This window comes from Ursus maritimus, unplaced genomic scaffold (genome assembly GCF_017311325.1).
Source record: "Ursus maritimus isolate PB19 unplaced genomic scaffold, ASM1731132v1 scaffold_21, whole genome shotgun sequence".
NCBI lineage: Eukaryota > Metazoa > Chordata > Mammalia > Carnivora > Ursidae > Ursus > Ursus maritimus.
The window spans coordinates 8292967-8313514 of NW_024424564.1; the positions used below are offsets into that span (position 1 = coordinate 8292967).

At 41.6% G+C, this 20548-nt stretch overlaps 1 long non-coding RNA gene across 2 annotated transcripts; it reads right to left on the reverse strand.

The window, feature by feature from the left end:
• Positions 1–11390: 11390 nt before the first annotated feature.
• LOC103656844 lies at positions 11391–16886 on the reverse strand. Of its 2 annotated transcripts, none has more exons than XR_566710.2 (3): positions 16154–16886; positions 13106–13167; positions 11391–11975 (listed from the first exon to the last, which is right to left on the reverse strand). It is a non-coding gene; the product is annotated as an uncharacterized LOC103656844 (long non-coding RNA). The 2 variants fall into 2 exon arrangements; XR_005836667.1 differs by having other exon boundaries at positions 13106–13172.
• Positions 16887–20548: the final 3662 nt, after the last annotated feature.

The following is a 20548-nucleotide window of genomic DNA, read 5'->3' on the forward strand; positions in this document are numbered from 1 at the left end:
AAGCCACTTCTCCAATACCTGTGGGTCTCCATTCCCTCATCCACGGTATCCGTGGTCGTTTCTCAGAAGTATTACGTGAGAGCATGCAGTTAAAGACCCTAGTCCCCTGAAGCACTGACTTCTACTCCAGAAACCCATATTGCACTGTATGTTCACTAACTAAAGTTGAAATACATTTAAGCCAAAGGAAAAAAAAAAGAAAGAAAAAGAAATAAAGAACCTAATCCCGTGCCGGCCACAGAGACGACACTCTTGACGGTGTCAGTCCCTCTTTTGCATCCTGGTCCTTTCTTTCCAGCTTCTGTGCTTCAGCTCTCAGCTGACGTTTGCCCCTCCTGCCCACTCAGTCAATTCAGCGATCACGGTTTTTACGATAATGTGCCTCCTCGGCTCCTCGTTGGTGAACGCGGGGCGGAGTGCTTGCCTCTCGCCGGTGTGCGCACTGATGGTCTTGGCCGGGGGACAGAGGCTGCTGGCAGAAGCCGGAGAGGGAATGCACCGGGGTAGCAGCGTGAAAGAATTTGGCAAGGAGGTGCTCGCCACATGATCGTGATTCATACTGTACTCTCGAAATGTGGCAGGAGGGCTAGGAAAGGCTTTTAATGCCAGCACACAGAGAGCAGAGACACTCATTTTCAAACATCACATTCTTTTTATAGTACAGGCATGCCTCATAGGGAAAATATTGAACTTGGCCTGCCAGCCCCACAAGACTCGTCCCAACTGTGATTTTATTGCTTGAGTCACTCCCTGAATCAGATACGGGCTGCGTGGAGGAAGTCTTCTATTAAGGATGCTTTGAAATTGTGTTTTTAATTAATTAACACCAACTCTGGGCTGGTTTTTAATTTACTCCTAGCTGACTCCTTTTTTTTCTTCTCTTGTCTGAAACTTTTTTTGTAGACATTTCCTCAAGGTCTCAGTTGAATCATTTTTAAGGATCTTGGTGAAAGAGTCATCTGTGTTGGGTGAACAATGCAAGGGAACTCTTCAAAGCAGAGTTCATCATCTCTGAATGAATCTGATACATGGAAACAGTGTAGCCGGGGAAAGGGTCTCCAACGGTCTGGCATAATGCTTTTTGATCCCTTCAGCAGTCCTCAATCCATTCATCCTGTTGTTAAAACTTAAACTAGAGCTGGCCAGCTGTTGGGAAAAGTCCTCAGTTTTATTTCAACCAAATGGTGTTGCCTCCTGGGGCTGGAAGGGGGCTGACTTCAAGCACAATTATAAATGGGTAGCTCTTTCGAGCGGCGGAAACCTACAAAATGGCCTTGATTCACAGGGCCCCTTTGGCTCAAAGGCGCTCTGCTTCCCGCGTGCCATAAATCTGTATCTGCATCAAAAAGTGTAAAGGGGGCAGTGTATGGAAGTCCCTCTTCCTCTGCAAGTGTGTCTATGACAGATTTATACTGATGGCTACACTGCTCCACAGTCACAGATTCCTATTATAGTCATGCCCCACTAACTCAGCCCCCATTTCCTGTAGAAGGGGAGACAAGGTCCTGCATGAAGGAGGGGTGGAATTACAGCTCGGCTCTCTAATTGCTGTTAGTACAGGAGGACCTTCAAGGGCCGCACGAAGAACCTATTTTGTTCATAGCAGCATCTCCTGTCTCTTCACAGTCGGTGTGGTTACAGCTGAGCTGCGAGGCCCTTGGCCTCACAGCAAGATGGGCTGTGACGGACACTCCAGAATCCAGCGTTGTATGCGTGCAGACCAAACAGATACGTTTGAAAAGAACAAATAACCTCTTTTGTTATGGCTTTTATATTTTGAACAGGAAGGTCTTTTTCTTCCAGAGAGCTCCAGTTTAAAATGCTAAAAAATGGGGGGGGGGTGGCAGGGGATAGCGTTCAGTCCACCCAGAGGTTTTACTAGTGTTTGTAAAGGGAGACAGAAAAGAGCCTGTTTTGCAAACCACCTCCTTGTACGAGATGTTCCTCTGTAGTGTACATCGTAGGGTTCCAGAGCGATGGCTGATCCGAACCTTCTTTTGTCTGACCTTCACTTTCATGGTTTCTACCTGGCTTTAAAGTCCCTGGTGACGAAGAGCTAAATCTGAGCTGTGGTTTCAAGAGTTAAGCAACTAACTGGCAAAAAGTTTAATTGGTCTAGTTTTGGAGGATGGAAATTAAAAGAGGATGATGTTAGCGCGGTTTGAGTCTTCTAAGAGGGGAAAAGCAAGACTTAGGTCTGACTCTGTTTGGAGTCCAGCCTGTACAAGAGAGCTGCTGCTTATCATTGGGTTTGTTTTTGCTCTGAGCACCCCGAAATGTTGCTAGCTGCATTAGAATGCTTGTATGGCATTTTTTAATTCAAGCTCTTTTTAAGATTATAGTACTATAAAGAAGTGAGAGAGAGGAGTAAAAACTTATATTCTTAACAATTAGTGTTATGTTTTTGAATTCACAATTCTTATTAATCTTTTTTCCCTTCCATGGCCAACTTGACTTGAGCATGGTTATGTGACCCTGGTGATTGTATCATATCCACTGTCTATCTATATTTTTTTACCATGCTGAGGATTCTGGTTTAGATAGAAAATCAGATTGCAGTTTAAAAACTTTTACCATCTGCTAGATTAGTGAAAGAGGATCTGGTGAATGAAAATTGTGTGCGTGGGGGGGGGTATTTTATAGGCACCGCATATTTCTTTGATGATCTATTTTCCAAGCTCATTCTTATCTTTTAGGAGATATTTCCAAGATTTATGCATTTGGCTAGACTTCAGAGAACTCTATGGTGGTAGAGAGGTACACTCCATTTATAGGGAATCCTGCATCAGGGTCATTGAGAGCATTTATTTTGCTCTGTGTTTAAATTTATTTCTGCTCTGGACATTTCTTTCAAACGGATCTTTTTTTACATTGTCAAATCTAAGCCCTTTATTCATAAGAACTCTCATAATAAAGCTTTTTCAGTCCAGACATAGGAGGAAATTTGCAAAATGCATCAGGAAAGTATGCCAATTGTTTTTCAAGCCATCGGGTATGTTGAGAAAGTATTGTATTCATTAGTGCTTGCAAAACTGTATATTTAATGATGCAAAAGTAAAATTGACCTCTCCCTTTTGGTGCACAGATGTATAAACTTTATGGGAGTACACCCTTAGGTAGAGACTTATTGGAGTAACTCTTAGAAAGGGCAGGGTTGGTCATAAACAGTGATGCAATAACCCCACAATTATGTATGCTCAATTATTTGGAAGGGAAGTCTGGGAGACTTACATGGTTTTATATGATTACATGGGCAAACAGAAGCGAGTACGGAGAAGCACAAACCAAAGGCCTTGCATTTGTTGTGTAGAGAACCCAAATAGCATCCTAAGACAGCCTTATAAAGTAAATCCACTGATACCAGTAAAATGGCATTTAAAACAAATAATAAAATGAACAGCATTTGCAAAGCTTAGGCACCACCTTTGCAACCACTTTACTACAGTTTTGAAAATGTTAGTGACTAGCTGTCCAAAGATGCAAATAAATAATATTTTATTAGATTTCAGCCCAGGAGAAAGGGGAGGAAAACCTTCAAGTAGAATTACATGATTATTACTTTGCTCCTCCCTCAACCCAGCAAACATTAAAATGGAACATAAAATAAGTCTATAACAAGATTTACGAGAAAAGGTATTACACTTAGGGCACATTGTGCAGAAAAGTCATTAAAATTGTTTGGGCCTTAGGAAGGGGGGGTACCTTTTTAGAAAAATGAGAAATTCAAATGTCCCAAATGTCTTCCTGACGACTACCTAAGGTTTAAGGTTTAAAACACCAGTGTACCTCAAAGTGCTGATTCATTTTTCGAGTGTGTCAGCTGCTTCTCACCAAACATACCTGAAAGATTCTGTTTTCCCCAGGACAACTGCACTAAAAGAAGGATCGTGGGCCTAGCATTCCTTTGGCGTGCTCTGGTAGAGGAGGCTGTTGAATGATCAAAACATCAGATGTGTTCTTCTTGCCATACTTTACTCAGGGGCTTTTAGTAAATAGATAACTGCGTTTTTATACAGAACAAATGAGAGCCAAACGTACGGTTGCCTAGGGTGCTTATGCCTTAACTTCCCTTCTTTTTCCGATGGAGTCTGCCCCGCAGATTTTCTTTCTGGTTGGCTGTCTGCATGTTTTGATAACGGGGATAACTCAGCATATTCTTTATGCTTTGTTCTGGCCTGAGTTTGGTTAATACCCTCAATTCAGTCCTAGATGCTATCCCCTTTCCTTGCCCGATGCCTTTGTGTCATGCTAAGTCTTAGTTCGCTCTGTCAGTGAATTCCAGGGGAGTGAGTGAGTGAACGTGCGTGTGTATGTGTGTATTTTCTTATCTGTAAGGTTTTAACTTTGGCTTACTGTTTAACCAGGAAACTCAGCAGGACAAAGGAGAGCTAACTGAAACTATATTCCTGTTGAGAATCTCCAGGGTGGTGCAGGACTATAAAATGGTGGTTTGGGTCCAAATTCTGTAGCTCATCTTTATTGGAGTAATCGGGGTGGGTTTTTTTGGTTTTTTTTTTTTTTTTTGGTTTTTTTTTGGGGGGGGTGGTTTCAAAAGAAATGTTTCAAGGAAGTCTTTGAAAAACATTTTCTTCAAATGTTCATTGCATCTAAGATCCCATTTTTGTCCCTTTATTTGCTCCAAAATACCGCCAGACTGCCAACAAAGGAGGGCCTGTGCTCCCAGGAATTTTCTGCATTCCTCTCTGGAGCAGGCATTTTTCTCAGCTACAAAGGCCCTTTGGCGAATTCCCTCTAATCATTGGATTTACCCTGGGCTCTGATAGGTGCCATTCATGGACTTGGTCTGCTGTTTGATGGGGCTGAGGCATTAAGGGGATCTTTTCATGATAAACAAAACTGGGTAACATTACTGGGGGGTCACAAAGCTGCCGTTGTCAGAGGTGTGGTGCTTTATCTCTTTCTCTCTCTTCTTCTGGGTTTTTTTTTTTTTTTTCCTTCTTCCTCTTGGTCTTTTCCTCCCCTTTCTTTTTGTGAATGTACATTTCTGTGTGTGCGCACAGCGTGGCCATTTCTCGGAGCAGATCTTCTGACCTTTGCTGCTGCTCATAAGTCAGTGGCCAATTGCAGGCCTTTGTTGGACCCAAGATGATTCTGTAAACGGATCTACAGTAGTTCCACAGCCTGCGGGGAGGTCTGTGTTTTTCTAATCGATTAAACATTGGAGGAAGACTGCATGAAGAATCTGATTTAGAGATCTTTCTTGCACGCTGGCGTTTAATTACTGAAAGTATCTGGTGGCTGTGATGAATGAATGTGTGGGAACAAACACGTAATGTTAAGAATCGGACTCTGTGGGACGGCCCTGCCCAGAACATCTGAGCGATGTTGTCAGTGTCAGACCTCACAGGGTGGCTTCAGTCCTCGTGGGTATTGTCTCCATAGCATTGATCAGGCAAAACCTGATCCCTGCAATAGCAAAGAAGTAAAAAGTCGGGCTCAGAGTTCTCTTCAATGACAGAACACGGGTTTTTGAGGAAGAGACACGGACGTGGTGAACTAGAAAACGTTCGGTTGTGTTGTCTCCCTGATTTTATGGGCCCGAGAAGACTCAGGAAAACATTCTTATCTTCAATGGAAATCTTCCTTGGGAACAAGTAGACTTCTAAGCATGCTAATAGAGACACGTTACTTATTTTCAATGCACATTCTTATGCTCCATCTTTGGGGGGGTTGCAGGAGAAAGGACAAAAAGGGATTGGTCGGGGAGCACCCAACAGAAGGAAAAATGCAGATCAGTGCTTTTAAATTCAAAAGGGATGTTGTTAGGGAGAGCAACGGGCGGGTGAGGAGGGATGTTAACCATCTCTCCTAGAGAAATAAGAAAGATAAATGATTCGTCCATAGGAAAGGGTAACACAATGGCTTTTTTTCCACAAGCCACTGATGTTAATTCTTCATTTTAATTCTGGTGTGACCTGGTTCCGTGGGGGAGCTTCAGTCCCTTTGGGTAACAAATGTGATACCAGGCTGTTTTCCAGCTAAGATGTGCATGATAGCCCCCAAAGATCCCTATGTCAGTACATTTTTTTTTAAAGATTTTATTTATTCATTCGATAGAGATAGAGACAGCCAGTGAGAGAGGGAACACAAGCAGGGGGAGTGGGAGAGGAAGAAGCAGGCTCCCAGCGGAGGAGCCTGATGTGGGGCTCGATCCCAGAACGCCGGGATCACGCCCTGAGCTGAAGGCAGACGCTTAACCACTGTGCCACCCAGGTGCCCCATCAGCACATTTTTAAATACACAGGCACTGTAGGTCAGGCGGGGGGAAAGTTTGACAGCTAGCACAGCTAGGGTGGAAAATCATTCTCTTCGGTACAACAGTGTTTTATTCATTTTTTTTAGGTTTCAGGGTTTTTTTCTTTTTCTTTTTCTTTTTTTGATTAACGCTATGTGTTATAATCAGTTCAGTATACTCCATTGTCAATCATGAACCCGTGTTCAGATCTTTTCAATGACTTTTGCAACTCTTGCAAAGTGGAGCGTCCCCGGTCCCTGCGGAAACCTGCTGCGGCTGGTGTTTCCTGCAGAGCCTTGTTCCATCAGTCCCGAAAACCTGCTAAGTGGGCGTCATTTTTTTTTTCCATTAAGAAAGCTTCATGAGTTTTTAAATATCTATGTTATTTAATATTCTGATGTTTCATACATAGTTATTGAATATATTTGGCATCCTTTCAGGGCTTCGATTTCCTTTATACCGCCTATGATCCCAACGATAGCCATGTACGTTGAGCACCAGCACCAGCGAGCACTTGATTCCCATTAACCTTAATCCTCTTGGCAACCCTGGGAGAGTCATGCTATGATTATTCCCATTTTACAGGTGAGGAAACTGGGGCCAAGAGAGGTAATGGAGCCAGAGTCCAACCACATCTGGCAAGCTGCAGTGGCTGTGTCCTTCCTATGCTGCCCCTTGTCCAATTGTAACTAATGCTTCCAGACGGATGAAAATGTAAAGATTTAGTCAAATATTCAAATGTTTCCAAATATCCTTATATTTCATAGCTTGTCGTTTATGACATGTTTGGGAGCAAGTCCTTTTCAGTGATGATTTATTCTCTGTAATACCTATATGTAACTCTCCCCACACCCCAGTAGTGGCTTCACATCCCACATTCTCCTGCTTCAGAACTCATTCCACTACTTCACTGGCTTTCTTCCTCATCATCACAGGACATATACACTTTCAAATCTGCCTTGGGATAATCACAAGATATCTTCTGAATTGCAAAAGGTTTGAGTAGAGAAAGATGAGGGCTTGAGTCAAGTTTATCTTTGAGTGTGAAGAATTCTGTCCTAGGGAATTTAATGGAAATGTTCTGACCAAGTTTCTGAAAGCTTATTGGAGAAAAGCCTACTACCCTAGAATATTCTCTACATTCTAAACATTTTACCGTGGTCTGTCTGTACCCTTTTATTTTTATATGCTAAGGAAGAAAGTGATTATTTTCCAGATTGCATTATTTTTATGCTGAGATTTGGAGACCTTTGATCTTTGGACAGTTTTCATTTTAATTTACGAATATCCCGCTACATCTTAGGAACATGGGTATTTCTAGTTCCATCATGAACTGCACCATCACATTTTCTCTGTCGATACCTTTGCCACCTATGTAACCAATTTCTCAAAACAAGGGTTCTTCTACTTCTCATAAAGTCAGACATTGAGGCAACTGTGTGGGGGACTGTAAGAAAATAATAAATAAATAATAAAACCCAACAAGGGGGGAAACCTTTTGTCTCAGTCATCTGCATATTTTGTTTTCTGAAACCCTGACTTATACGATACTTATGTCATTATTTAAGACTATTTAGTATATGAAGTTGAGATTATTTTGCTAATTATTAGTAGCAAATATGGTCATGCTTACTGTGTTGACAGTGAAAACGATTTGTTTGAATCGAGATCCCACCCCTTGGAGTATTTCAGTCTTTGCTCTCTCGGAGAAAAAAGACGGTAATGATCAGTTTCTACATTCTCTGGTAGAGGCTTACTACACTTTAAATTCCTGTATGGTGAGACTTTGTTACAAAAGTACTAGATCTTATGTTACTAAATATCTTAACATTTCCCACACTACTATTCCGAGAACTTATTTTGTTCTCACTCCCCAGGGTATGGTCAGGCTCTTCTCCCCAGGATTCCTTTCCAGGGTGTTATCAAGCTACAGAGAATCTATTCCTAGTTAGGGGCACATCTGAGTGCCAGAGATCAGAGCTTATCAGCCTGAAATCTTGTGCACGATTCAGGTAGGAATCAGACAAATAGCCTTAACTTTTCCTCTTACTACCCACAGCAGGCTCACATTAGCCGCTGGTCAAGGACCAACTGTGTCAAAGGAAACTGACCAACTCTATGAACTGTAATAAATGTGCAGAGCAGGGTACTCAGAGACCACAGGAACAATTTTATAGTTTCCTGTTCTCGAAAAGGCAACTAAACAAAATTAGCCCAATTCGTGCAATAGAAACTCTAGCCGTTTCTAAAGACTCACTAAATTCACCTATTTATAGATAAAGCTAGATAGACCCAAACTAGCTAGAGGTATTAAGGGAGATTTGGGGGTGTGCAGGAGCCAACTTGGAGCAGATTATAAAATTTCCAGGAATTTCGTGAGCTGGTTGTTAAATGCAGCAATTATTAAAAATTGAAGTATATAAACTTAAATGAATTATGCTAAAAACAAAGGTAATACACAAAGCTCATAATTTCCAAATTATTTTACCAAATTTTACTATTATTGATGCTCTTGAGGTTATTTATGCTTATCGAATCTGTATGGAGAAAATAGTCCATAACGTGCACCACTGTCCATCTCTTTCCACCTCTGTGTTCAATGATGACACATGGGTAGCCTGAAATCGACCATGGTGGGAGCATTTATGTCACAAAACTTGGAAAATGCTACAAATAAGGCTTGACATATCTTTTTGATGATTGTCCAGACTTAAAAAAGTTACTGAGAACATTTTAATACTGCAGGTTAAACTTAAGAGTGTTGTATCATAGCCGGCACACAAAAAAATTTGAGGAAATATCCCTTGAGTATTCAAAAACTATCATCCAATTCAGCAAAGAAGTCAATCACATTATTGATGAATGAGCGAAGTTCTGACTTGCTTCCCTTTGGTTTTACTTATTAATGTAAACAAAAATATCAACCTGTGTTTATGTTGGCATTGCACTGATTTGTTAATTACGTGGACATTTCTTTGCTGAATGGAAAAGTAATCAAACATTGATTTATAGTCTGATTTTATGACACTATATTTGATGATAGAATTATAAAAACTGATGGTGAATTTTGCAAGAAATAGCATTTCAAACCGAAGTTACAGGTGTTTGGAATGCACAAATAGAGTAGTGTACATTTTATTATTATTTGAGATTGTTCGATATACATTCTTTAAGTCACAAAATTTATAATAAACTTATGTAAGTGTATACATGCACACTTTTTTTTTTCCTCCTGGAGAGCCAGGTGTTAATCATTTACCAGATAACAGAGACAATGGAAGCTTTATGACCGAATTCATAAATTCTCCACCAATTCCTGTTGAGTCCTATTTTTAGGTCCTTGTTATTCCAAGGACACCAGCAGAACTTTTCAAACAGAGTGAAAAGTCACACACACACACACACACACACACACACACACACACACACACGCCTAAGAAAGAAAAGCCACCACTACTAACCTACTTTGTCTTTGAAAATCTAATCAAAGTACTTATATCTGAAATACACAGAAGTAAATCAGAAAACTAAGGCTTTTATGTTAGGCGCACAGAATTGTGCTTCGGGTATAATAAAAATTGATGGCATTGATTAACTTCTTTTTTCATCTTCATTTATCTTTTGAGAACCAGCCATGTGCCCGTGTTTGTCCGTGGCTCCACACAGAGATCAGATTTGGTTCCTGTTCTTCAAGTTCAAATGTTTGTTCACAATACGGATGATCATCCCACTTTAAAGATGTTTTTTCCATTCCAAATAAATAGTAAAACTAAAGGGCCAATCTCAGCTTCTTAAGGAGAATTGGTATTCATTTGCTAAGGCCGATGATAGTCTGTTTACCATGAGATGGAAACCAACAATATTGAACATCTGTTATGTGCTACGTTCTGTATTGGGCACATTCCTCAAAATTGATCTCTTAAAGACCCTTGTGAGCTAGGTTCTAGCATCTCCATTTTACACAAAAATGAGACATTTTACATAACATTAAAGATGATACTGGTAATAAATGATGGAGAGAAGATTTGAGTTCACCTCTTTCTGATTCAAAAATTCTGTCTTTCCTAAAAGGATTTTTCACCCCAAGAGCCCCTAAAAAACCTCCCACATTTATATTCTTTTGTATGTCATGACTGATCACACACTGAGACTGGGGAAATGCTTTTCAGCAAGCGCGAGAACAAAACTCAGGGACTTCTGGATGCCCAGATCTGTTTTCAGTAGTACGTAGCACAATATGAGAAAACAGCCTCCCAGAAATGAGGGAACAGGATGGAGGACTGGGTATTCTAGTATGTTTTGCATTCAAAGGAAAGTTAGAGAACCATAGTCTGATCTTGTTGGTCATCTCGCGTACAACCAGATTTTTGACCTGCTTAAGCCACAGGATTTTTTTCAAAAAGATTTTATTTATTTATTTGAGAGAGAGAGAGAGTGCAGAGCAAGAGCAAGAGAGAGAGAGAGATGGAGAGAGCACAAGTAGGGGGAAGGCAGAGGAAGAAGCAGGTTCCCCATTGAGCAAGAAGCCTGATGCGGGGCTCGATCCCAGGTCCCCGGGATCATGAGCTGGGCCAAAGGCAGACGCTTCACCGACTGAGCCACCCAGGCACCCCGAGCCACAGGATTTAATTATTAAATTCACAGTGTGGCCCTAATGGAATTCTGACTTCCTCACTCTTGTCCCCCGGAAAACGGCAATGTGCTTCTAACCAGTATTAATCCAAAATTTTGTATCGCAATCGTGTAGAGTGCGATGGTCATATAAACCTGGTAGTATATGATTAGAGAGAAAAATACAGCAAGCCGAAGTGTGTTATACCAGAAAGAGAGTACATTGTTCATGAATAAAAATACTAGCCCAAGAATATATGTATATTTAAAGAATAACGACAAGTGCCAGGACCTGCGGTATCACGGGAAATACCACCTCCCTTTATTTATATGTTGTTGTATATGGATTTAGGACTTATTTATTTATATGTTTTCCATAAAACACACAATTTCGTGGCTTTGCTGGTGAAAAAGCCTGGGACACTTCACTAAAGTAGTGCTCAAAAAACCTGTAAAGTTAAATATATCCAGGGTCACCTTACACTGGGAATGAAGAGAAGGGTAGGTTTTTCTTTTCTTTCTTTCTTTTTTTTTTTATTAATTGCTTTATTTTAAGTCAACAGTTTGAAGCAATATAAATTGCAATTTATTAAGGAAATTTTGGAGAAATGCCGAAGCACACAGTAAAATGATCTGAGGAGAGAAAAATACCTTCTGGGGAAAGCTGGAAAGACCGCAGTCACAAGAGCAGGCCAAGCTGACTGAGACATTGTCTGGTGGAGGCAGAGCAAAGGTCCCTGGCTAAAGGGAGCCCCTGTAAAAAGGATCGAATGTAAAAGGTTCGAGGTGTCACAGTGAATATTTATTTAGGTCAAATGTTAGCAAAATGTTTCTGACAGCCCTGTCAAACACTGCATCAGTGGGCCTAGAGAGGCTGTTTGCGTTCCAAGGGCAGTGTTCCTTCATCTTGAAAATGAATATGGATTAACTCACGGAATATCTGCACCCTTCCCTCCGTCATGTCTTCTGGCCTCTTGGTAGGTGAGATCCGGGCTTCTGTGGATAATTAGCAGATAACAGATAACGTTCCTTTTTGTTGCTGAAATGAAACAAGGCTCAACACTGACAAATTTACAGTCGTGATAACTGCCTCGAGCCGCTTGATTTCCTGGTGGAAACAAAAAGGAAACGTTTCATTTGGGGGAGGTGGAGCTATATTTGCCAGTCATAGTAAATAACAAAACCAAACGCATCCCCAAGTGATTGTCATGAATGGTAATTATAATTCATCTGATTTGTAGAGTAATTGGCAAAGCACCACTTCATGTGACAGATAAATCATGAGCTTTGTCTTCCAGAGGACCCCAAGCTAGGAAGGTTTGGGAGATTTTTCCAAGGTCATCGAACTCACGGGCTGAGAGGCTGGGCCTAGAGTCTGGATTTACGACTTCCGCCCAATGCTGTCTTTTGGCTCAAGCAGTCTGCTGAGTGATCAAAGCATTGCAGCCACTATATCTGCTTCTAGATTATAAACTCCTGTAACAACTGCAAGTTGCACAGCAGTTCATTTTAAATTACTTCTAATATCAAGCATTGTACAATTATCAGTTAATCTCTTTCAACATATGATTGTGGCATATCCTGTTTTTCTACAGTGGAAAGCCTCCAGAATCAAGATAGCAGTACAGGCCACCCCTATCCTCCTATCCCTTAGTGATTGTTTTTGCACCCATTCTTTGTTGCCAATTTTACCAGGTAAAATACTGCTCTTTTCCAGGTAGAGAGAGCAGGGCGCACACAGAATGGTTCTGATACGCCCAATCGGTCGGTCTGATGATTCCGAATGATGCCACTGATTGATCCAAACACTTATTTTGATATTTGGGGGATTAAATTGCCTGCCAATTTGAAGCTATCTTTTAAGCTTCTTGTGCGTGTATAACTTGAGAGCCAAATTATTGCTCTTATTTAGGTGAATCGTGGAGTGAAACAGCAATTTAAAAAATCAAAAACTTTGCAGATACATAAAAAATCATTTATATCAGACTTTGCAAAGCATGTCTTAATGCCTTTCTCTAATAGGTTTGGCTTTCTGAGTTTAGGGGATGTAGGTCATAGTAAATTGACTTTACACTTAAATACATATGTACATATATGATTGGGTAATAAGGATCAATACTAAAATGGATATTATTGCTTATAATTAATGATATTGATATATGCCATTAAACCCACGAACTTGATGTTTCTGTGAGACAAAACGATTGAACGTTGCTTATTTCTTAGGCTTCAACCTACCTGATTTTGTTTAAATCTTTATTAAGCTTCTTCAGTGACGTACTACTGTAGTTTAATACTGGCTGCTCTTCCAGGGGGGGAAAAAAAAAAACAAGAAAAGAAAAAGAAAAATCTTACCACTCTTCTATCACTTTGTTCATTATAAAAGTTTTCTAGGTTAAGGAATAGAAAGAAGAGTAAACAAAAATAAAATAAATGCTTCATGTCAAAACCTGTCCTGTGTGTGGACGCTCGCCTCTATCACACAGGCATATAAGCACTCGACGACTCTGGCTCGGAAACTAACCACACGAGGCCCAGAAAGTGCACGGGAATGCGCGTCTCTGTCTTGCGTACTCTTTGTTGAAATACGTTTCTTCTTACGTGAGGCGTATTTGTCTTTAAAAACATGTTTTCTTTAAAAACATATATTCTTTTTTCTGGTTATTAAAGTAATATGCTCTTCTTTAAAAATTTTGAATAATTCACAAAAGTACAAGAAATAAAATAAAATTGTTCCCTTAAATCCTACCATCCAGAGGAAGTCTGCGTTAGTATTTTGGTATAATTCTTTGTCATATAAAGAATTTTTTTTTAAACTAAGCATAATATAGAGCCTATCTTATTTAGAAAATCTGGATGATACTTTACATATAATTTGTATTTGGCTTTTTACACTTTACAGTATATTGTGAGCATTTCCCACAGCATTAAATATTCGCCAAAGTAACCAGAATACATCAGCAATAGCTCACTTAAAACAGTGAACAGGCTGCATTAAAAACCAGCCAGAGCCTTACCAAAGAGCTGATGCTATGAATACCGATCATAGCTTAGTTGCTGTTCCATATGTTAATTTAATTTGACAGAGTAAGAGTCTTTGAAGTCCTAATTCTCTTTTGCATCCAATAAACCAGTTTTTATAGTGCCTGAACTTTTAGACATCAGCCTGCAGCTAAACTCATGTCGGGAAGTTGCCATGAGGTCACATGGAACAATGGCCAGAGGGGAGTTCCTCTGGAAGTCTTGTCAGAGAGGTGAGCGGGACTGTGAGGGGTCACTGGGGGGGGGGGGCGTCAGTGCCTCTGGGGATCGCGTCTCCCAGGCCTGCGGATTTATTGCCATTTCACATGAGCCCCCGAAGGTTGATTCCGACAGAGTGGGTCTGCAGTAGCCCAGCAACGTTCACGAAAAAGAGTTTGTGTACATCTTCGTGTTTATTAGTGGGCTCTGTGGCTTTAGAAGGGAAAAGCTAAGCCGAAGTCTCAGTGGCCTGTGGTTTGTGCACCCAGACTTGAACAGCAAGGCGACTCTATCGTCTTGCCCACCACCAACACTTAGAATTCAGATTGTGAGTCGGTTCAGCTCACAGAATGCTTTTCAGCAACATCGTGTAGTGGGGTGGAAAGAGAAAAGGACGTTGGAGAAGATCAGGATGGAAGAGGTTAAAAATAATAGAGCCTGATGAACATGAAGTTCCCTTAGAGTAAGAATGTTGAGTTTTCTTCTCTTATTCTTTGTTTAGAGTGTAAGTTCTTTGAGGGCAGAAAACCATGCTTGTAAGTTACTACCAGTTTAAACGCTGACGGGTAGAGTCATAGGAATCGTTGCAGCGGCTCCGCGTCAAGGGAGGGTCATAATTGCTACAAACATTAAAAATCCATGCCCTGTTAAGTGGGTTTCGTTCACAATTACTGATCATCTGCCGTGTGCCGGGACCAGGGTAAGGTTAGCACCTTGTTCCAAAGGGGAACGGGGTGGACCCTGCAGCGGAGGACAAGTGGAAACCAAACATGTGAACTATTAGCGTCAATAAAAAGGGGCAAGGACTCTGGTGGAGTCCCGTGCCGAGAGGCTCAGGCCTCACCGCATTTGTCTGAAGTGAGGATCATTCACAATTAAAATGAGCGTGAGGGGGGAAATGATGGGGAAATTTCAAAAGGAGTCCGTGCCCCTCTTTGGAAGCATCTGGAAGGTCTGTTCTTGGGAGAAGTGCTTCGTTAATGACAGTGATTTGGGGATACGGAGCAGAAAGATGGAGTGGCCACTTAGGAGGCACACAAGCCAACATTTAGGGAAATTGGTCATTAATGGGAAATTATTGGACCAGTGCTTAATTTTTCCAGTAAGGATGTTTCTAGGTAACAATCCTGTTGTGGCTGAGTGGTTCTGGGATGTGGTAGACATGGGATTAAGCAGCTGCACTGGATACTAATGATGTAATTGGGTTTCCAGCATAATTTCCAGTCCTTCTCCTGCTCCTGGGTGGTATCAACTACTCCTCTGACCTAAGTTCCATGTTACCAGCCCAAGTCAGCTTCTGCTGCCGCTTCCCAGTCTGTACAAACGGAGCTTGACTGCCTCTTTCCACTAAATTACTCAGTGTTTACTCTTTTAAATAAAATTAATACCATACCTGTCATCATCACTTTGTTCAGCTGTAAGACAATATTACAGACTGGGAAGCTTCTAGACAACAGAAACTTGTTTCTCACAATTTTGGAGGCCAGGAGGTCCCAGATCAGGGAGCTGGCCCAGTCTGGTGAGGTCCCTTTTCCAGGCTGCAGCCTTCTTCTTGTGTTTTTGCATGGTGGAAGGGGAAAGCCAGCTCCCTGGAGCCTCTTGTAGAAAGGGACCAATCCCATTCATGACCCAGCCGACCCCAGAGGCCCTGTCTCCTCATAGCATCACTCTGGGGGCTGTAATTTCACCTATGACTTTGGGGGGGGGGGGACACAATGAGACCCAAACAGTATCTACAAAGTTTGCCAATTAAGCAGTAAAGAAAACTAAATTCCCTCCTCGTGGAGAAAAAAAAAAGCCAAATGAGACAATCAAGGACACCAAGAATTTGCCCAAGACTCAGGATTGCCCATGGGATTAGCCGTGTCTGACCGAAGCATCTGTTGCATGCAAGTGGTGGCCTGTCTATGGCCTGGGCTTCCTCTTCGCCCTCAGGGAGCTGCTGGCACGAGCCATGAGCTGTGCCCCTCAACTTGGGGTATCTCACACGCGCATTGCAGGTCTTTTCTTTAGTCTTTCTCCTATTCTGTGCAATTCCCTACTCACCCGCTCCAACGTCTTCTCTGTACTCTGCCCCGTCTCAGTAACCTTGTTCACCTGGCTCCTCCAAAGCTTCCCTTCTCCACGTCGTTTCTTCTTTTCTTTCCTTTGTCTTTCTCCGGTGGTGTTGGGGACACAGAGTCATATGCTCTCTCGGCTCCTGCACAGCATCTGTCTTCTGACCCAGGAGCACTTATAGTTATTTGACCGTGCGTCTGTCCCTGCCTTGAAGGGGCCTTCATCTTTAGCGACCTACCTGGCATCTTATGGGGATTTCGTAAGTGCCCCTGTTTCCGACCGCCATAATTCCAATAAGAAAGTTCATTCTGCTTTCCAAATAGTCCATTTACAAACAGACTTTTGGAACGCAACAACAGGGTAGGTGGAGGACTTCCTGAAACCTGTTCAAAACACAGCAAAAGGCTTTTTGTTGCAGAACTGTAATCTTGATGTACTTTGGCCCCACCTGAATTCCACTGTAATTGCCTTTACAATATATATCCTGCCATCATCTGAGAAAGGTTTCGTTCTGAACACATCCGCTGGCGGGGGATATGTTTTGCTTTCTTTTCTAGGAAACTGTAGCTTAGCAAACTACTAGACTCTCTGACTTTAATTTTTCTGACTTTTAAGCTGTTGATGAATTTTTTTAAAAAAACCAAGTAAATAGATTAGCTCTGTTTGTGCATCTTACTCAATGATTGTAGGTTAGCAATTTAATAATTCTAATAGCAGATAGGACATCTAAATCTTCTACCATTTGTCTGCATGTAGCCCCTGTACCTGGGAGCCGCAGTCCTTTCAAAAGAGCACATCAAAGTAATTGTTTTGCCTGGCGCCAGTACAAATTTCTGCTGGGACCTGTCCCATTTAATATAAATTATATTACCTGTGGAATTTAAGAGGATGTAAGGTGTACCGTGCCCTGCAGGCAGGAAATTTAAACTATGGATTGCCTTTTTTTTTTTTTTCTTTTAACTCTGGTTTGTTCCTGTAACATGGGATATTTAGCATCCCTAATTTCTGTTTAATCTTTTCACAGGCATACTTTGAATTTTGCATTCCTATGGAAGACAAGTTCAAAAGTCCTGTTAGTCTCTTAGGCTAACTTGACAATGAAAATTATTTAAAGCTAGTGGTATTAAAGCTGTACCTTGCTATGGGAAGAGGGGAAAGAGGTGCTATTTGAAGAAGTCTATTTAGAAACAGACCAAAAAACAAACAGAATGATGGAGAAAATAGGGGCCTTTAACCTAATTTAACCAAGACGTTATGCTTCAAGCCTGACGTCATGCCTCTGTTCGGTCTATATAGACATGAACGCAGAAGTCGAGCATCCATGGGCAGGACCATGGAGACATAAACCGCATGGTCGTAAATCCATTGAACACAATTTTATACCCTGCTTAAAAGAGGAAGATATTAGACTTTCAACATGAAGGAGAAACCCACGTCCACCCAGCTATGTAGATGGAGAGCCCCCCTTCGGCACGCAGGCACACCCTCCGTGACCCGGGTCACTGATGGGCTGATGCCCTGTGGACAGCCCTGGTGGCCCAGGTGGTGCTCAGACATGAGAAGCCTGCCTGTGCGTCATCTTGGGTGTCAAATGTGTAGAAGAAACACTTGCACTAGGACCAAAAAAAAAAGGTAGACAAAAGTTAATAGTACAAAGGCAGATACATTGAAAAAAGCTAGATTGGAAGGAAGGAGAGACAGACACAAACAGAGGGAGGAAAAGACGGAAGGGGACTAAAGAACTAAGACCAAAGCAGTCTAAGTCCGTTTCTCTCCAGCTCCCTTCTTCATGCTCCAGATGATTCTTACATCCAGTCCTTCCCAGGCCACAGCCTGGCCTTGTACACTACCCCGTGGGACGCCACAGCTGAGAAAAGCCTCCTTTCCTGTTCCCAGCCGGAAAAAGGGGCCTCCACTCGATCTTTTAATTCGGTCATTGTCTTACCATTCTCATAATACAGGTCCTCGTCACAGGAATGAATACTTTCTCCAAGTCTTTTTATTTTTTCGTCCAATAATCTGAATAGTCTCTGGAAGACAGATATTCCGGCCACGAGCAGTAGCGACCACTTACCAAAGCACTGTCTTAAATCTTTGCTCTCTTGCTTAAAATTCTTGACATCTTGCTCAATCCTCGCTTCTGTAAAAGTGATATTATCGTTTCAATTTTAGAGATCATTGAGTAAGATGTCATATAGCTTTAGCCACAAGTATCAACGAGTACCAACACATATCGTTGGTGACACTGTGGAAGACCTTGCTGCTTTCCCTTTGCTCCTGTGTGTGTTTCTGTCTGCCCCCTCACCCCCCTTCTGTGGTCTCTGATTTATCATGGATATCTTCAGATAGAAACTTTGGATACGGGATCCTGGCCACTTTTCCTAGTTTCCTCCAATATTTTTTTTTTCCTTTTTTAAAATAGCTCCTTATTAGTTCTTGGAGCACTGTCCAACTTAAACTGAAATGCACACCTTCACGGTTTTCTTTTGGTTTCTTATGTGCTTCCTTTTTCTTACAAAAGCCTAAGTACCTTTTGTCCGAGGGTGGACTCGATTCAGAGACCCAAATTCAACTCTTAAGTTTCGGAACTGTATAGACGAAGTCAGAGCAATTAGAAGTCACCGAATGTCAGGAAAGAGACCTGGCTATTAACCTTCGCCGTATGCCATCACCGTGAAGTTTGCTCCTTTCAGCCGTGGGGCCCTCACGGTGATCAAGACCCTTGTGAATAACAGCAGTAAGTGATGAGGCTTGAGAAGAAGGATGGACATGTTCTAATCCTAAAAATGATGTGGGTCTAGTAGAAACCCATCTCTTTATTTCAGAACAAGACTTTATATATCCAGGTTATTTGGAATACTTTGATAACCTCACATTCACAAGCTTAAGGCACAAGCAAGTTCAGAAAGATGCCACTGTCTTGAGTGCTGGGTCTGCGAAAGAAGTGCGTTTTTTGTTAGAAAAACAAATATTCAACGATTGGCATAGCAGACACCCTATCTCTAGCACTTGACTTTAAAGTTAGTTTTAGGGCACCTGGGTGGCTCATTCAGTTAAGCATCCAACTCTTGATTTCAGCTCAGGTCATGATCTCAGGGTTGTGAGATCGAGCCCCGAGTTAGGCTCCATGTTGGTGTGGAGTCTGCTTAAGATTCTCTCTCCCTCTCCCTCTGTGCTCTACACCCCCACTCTCTCTCCCTCTCTAAAATAATAATAATAATAAAGATTAGTTATAGATAAAAGGATAGTTGGGCTTAATAATGGAGCTGAGCCGGTTGATGGGACGATGAGCCTTCTGAAAACCCTAGTTTGCCTTCAGCCTTCCCCGGAAGCAGGTGACAAGGTAGTTAGGGTCCACATCCTCTGCTCAACAGAGCAGCTTCTCTGCTGGCACATTGCTTGGCAGAGCTCCAAGGGAAGCTGTGTGATGACAGAGAGATTAGGAGGCAGGCAACAGGGCTGGGTCACGTGCTCTAAGTCGTCTATTTCTCTTTTTGCCTTAGCATGGTCGATTCCACTAACACGGCTTGTCCCTAAGCCAGGCCTCCTACTGAGCACTTGGGCATTTGAATTTCCATCATATCAAACAATTTCAATTCCATTTTCTTGTCAAACTTGTCATGATGGGTTACCGCATACTGTAGCTCTCCCCCAGCCCCTAGAGATCAGGGAGTCTGTGTGGAAATAATACCTGGTGAAGGTTCGGTGTTGTTGAATATCCAAGACTTGGGGTTCACCACATTCCGTTATATGTTTAGCAGCAATTCCTGAGACACCGTATATATTCCTTAAAATATTATCTGTAACTATACTTTCTTCCCATTGCTTTTTCTGCTTGTGTTCTCCGTACGAGCCCCAAACACTCAATAGTTGCAATCCTTACCACATTTCCCAGAATGATTCCTTAAGGCAAACGATAAATGTTTTAAAATTTCTTTAAACTCCTGTATATTATTTCAGTAAGCAAAGCAATTAAAATCTCTTAAAATGGTAAAGTGAGCTTGATGTGTTCTGTACATCTTGTCATTTATTTCTCCATAGGATACAGTACTTTAACATTTTTCAGTACTGTAAACATAGATGAAAAATTGTGACCTTATCTGTTTCAAATTTGAAAAAAAAAAGGAAGAATAAACAAATGAAGGAAAGCATGTTTTTGGGGGTGCAGTCTTCATAGTGGGCTTCAGCCACATAAAGACCAAAAGCTTTTAGACATTGCTTCCCACATCTAGAGCCATTGTGAAACTCATCCCATCAATATGTCTGCAGCAGGCCATGGGTGTCCACGTCGGTCCTTTTTATTGTTCTGTCACTCTGAGTGTCACTTTTCTTTTGCACTTCTTCTGCCCTTTTAAGCAGTCTCTAGAGTTTACAAATGAAGTG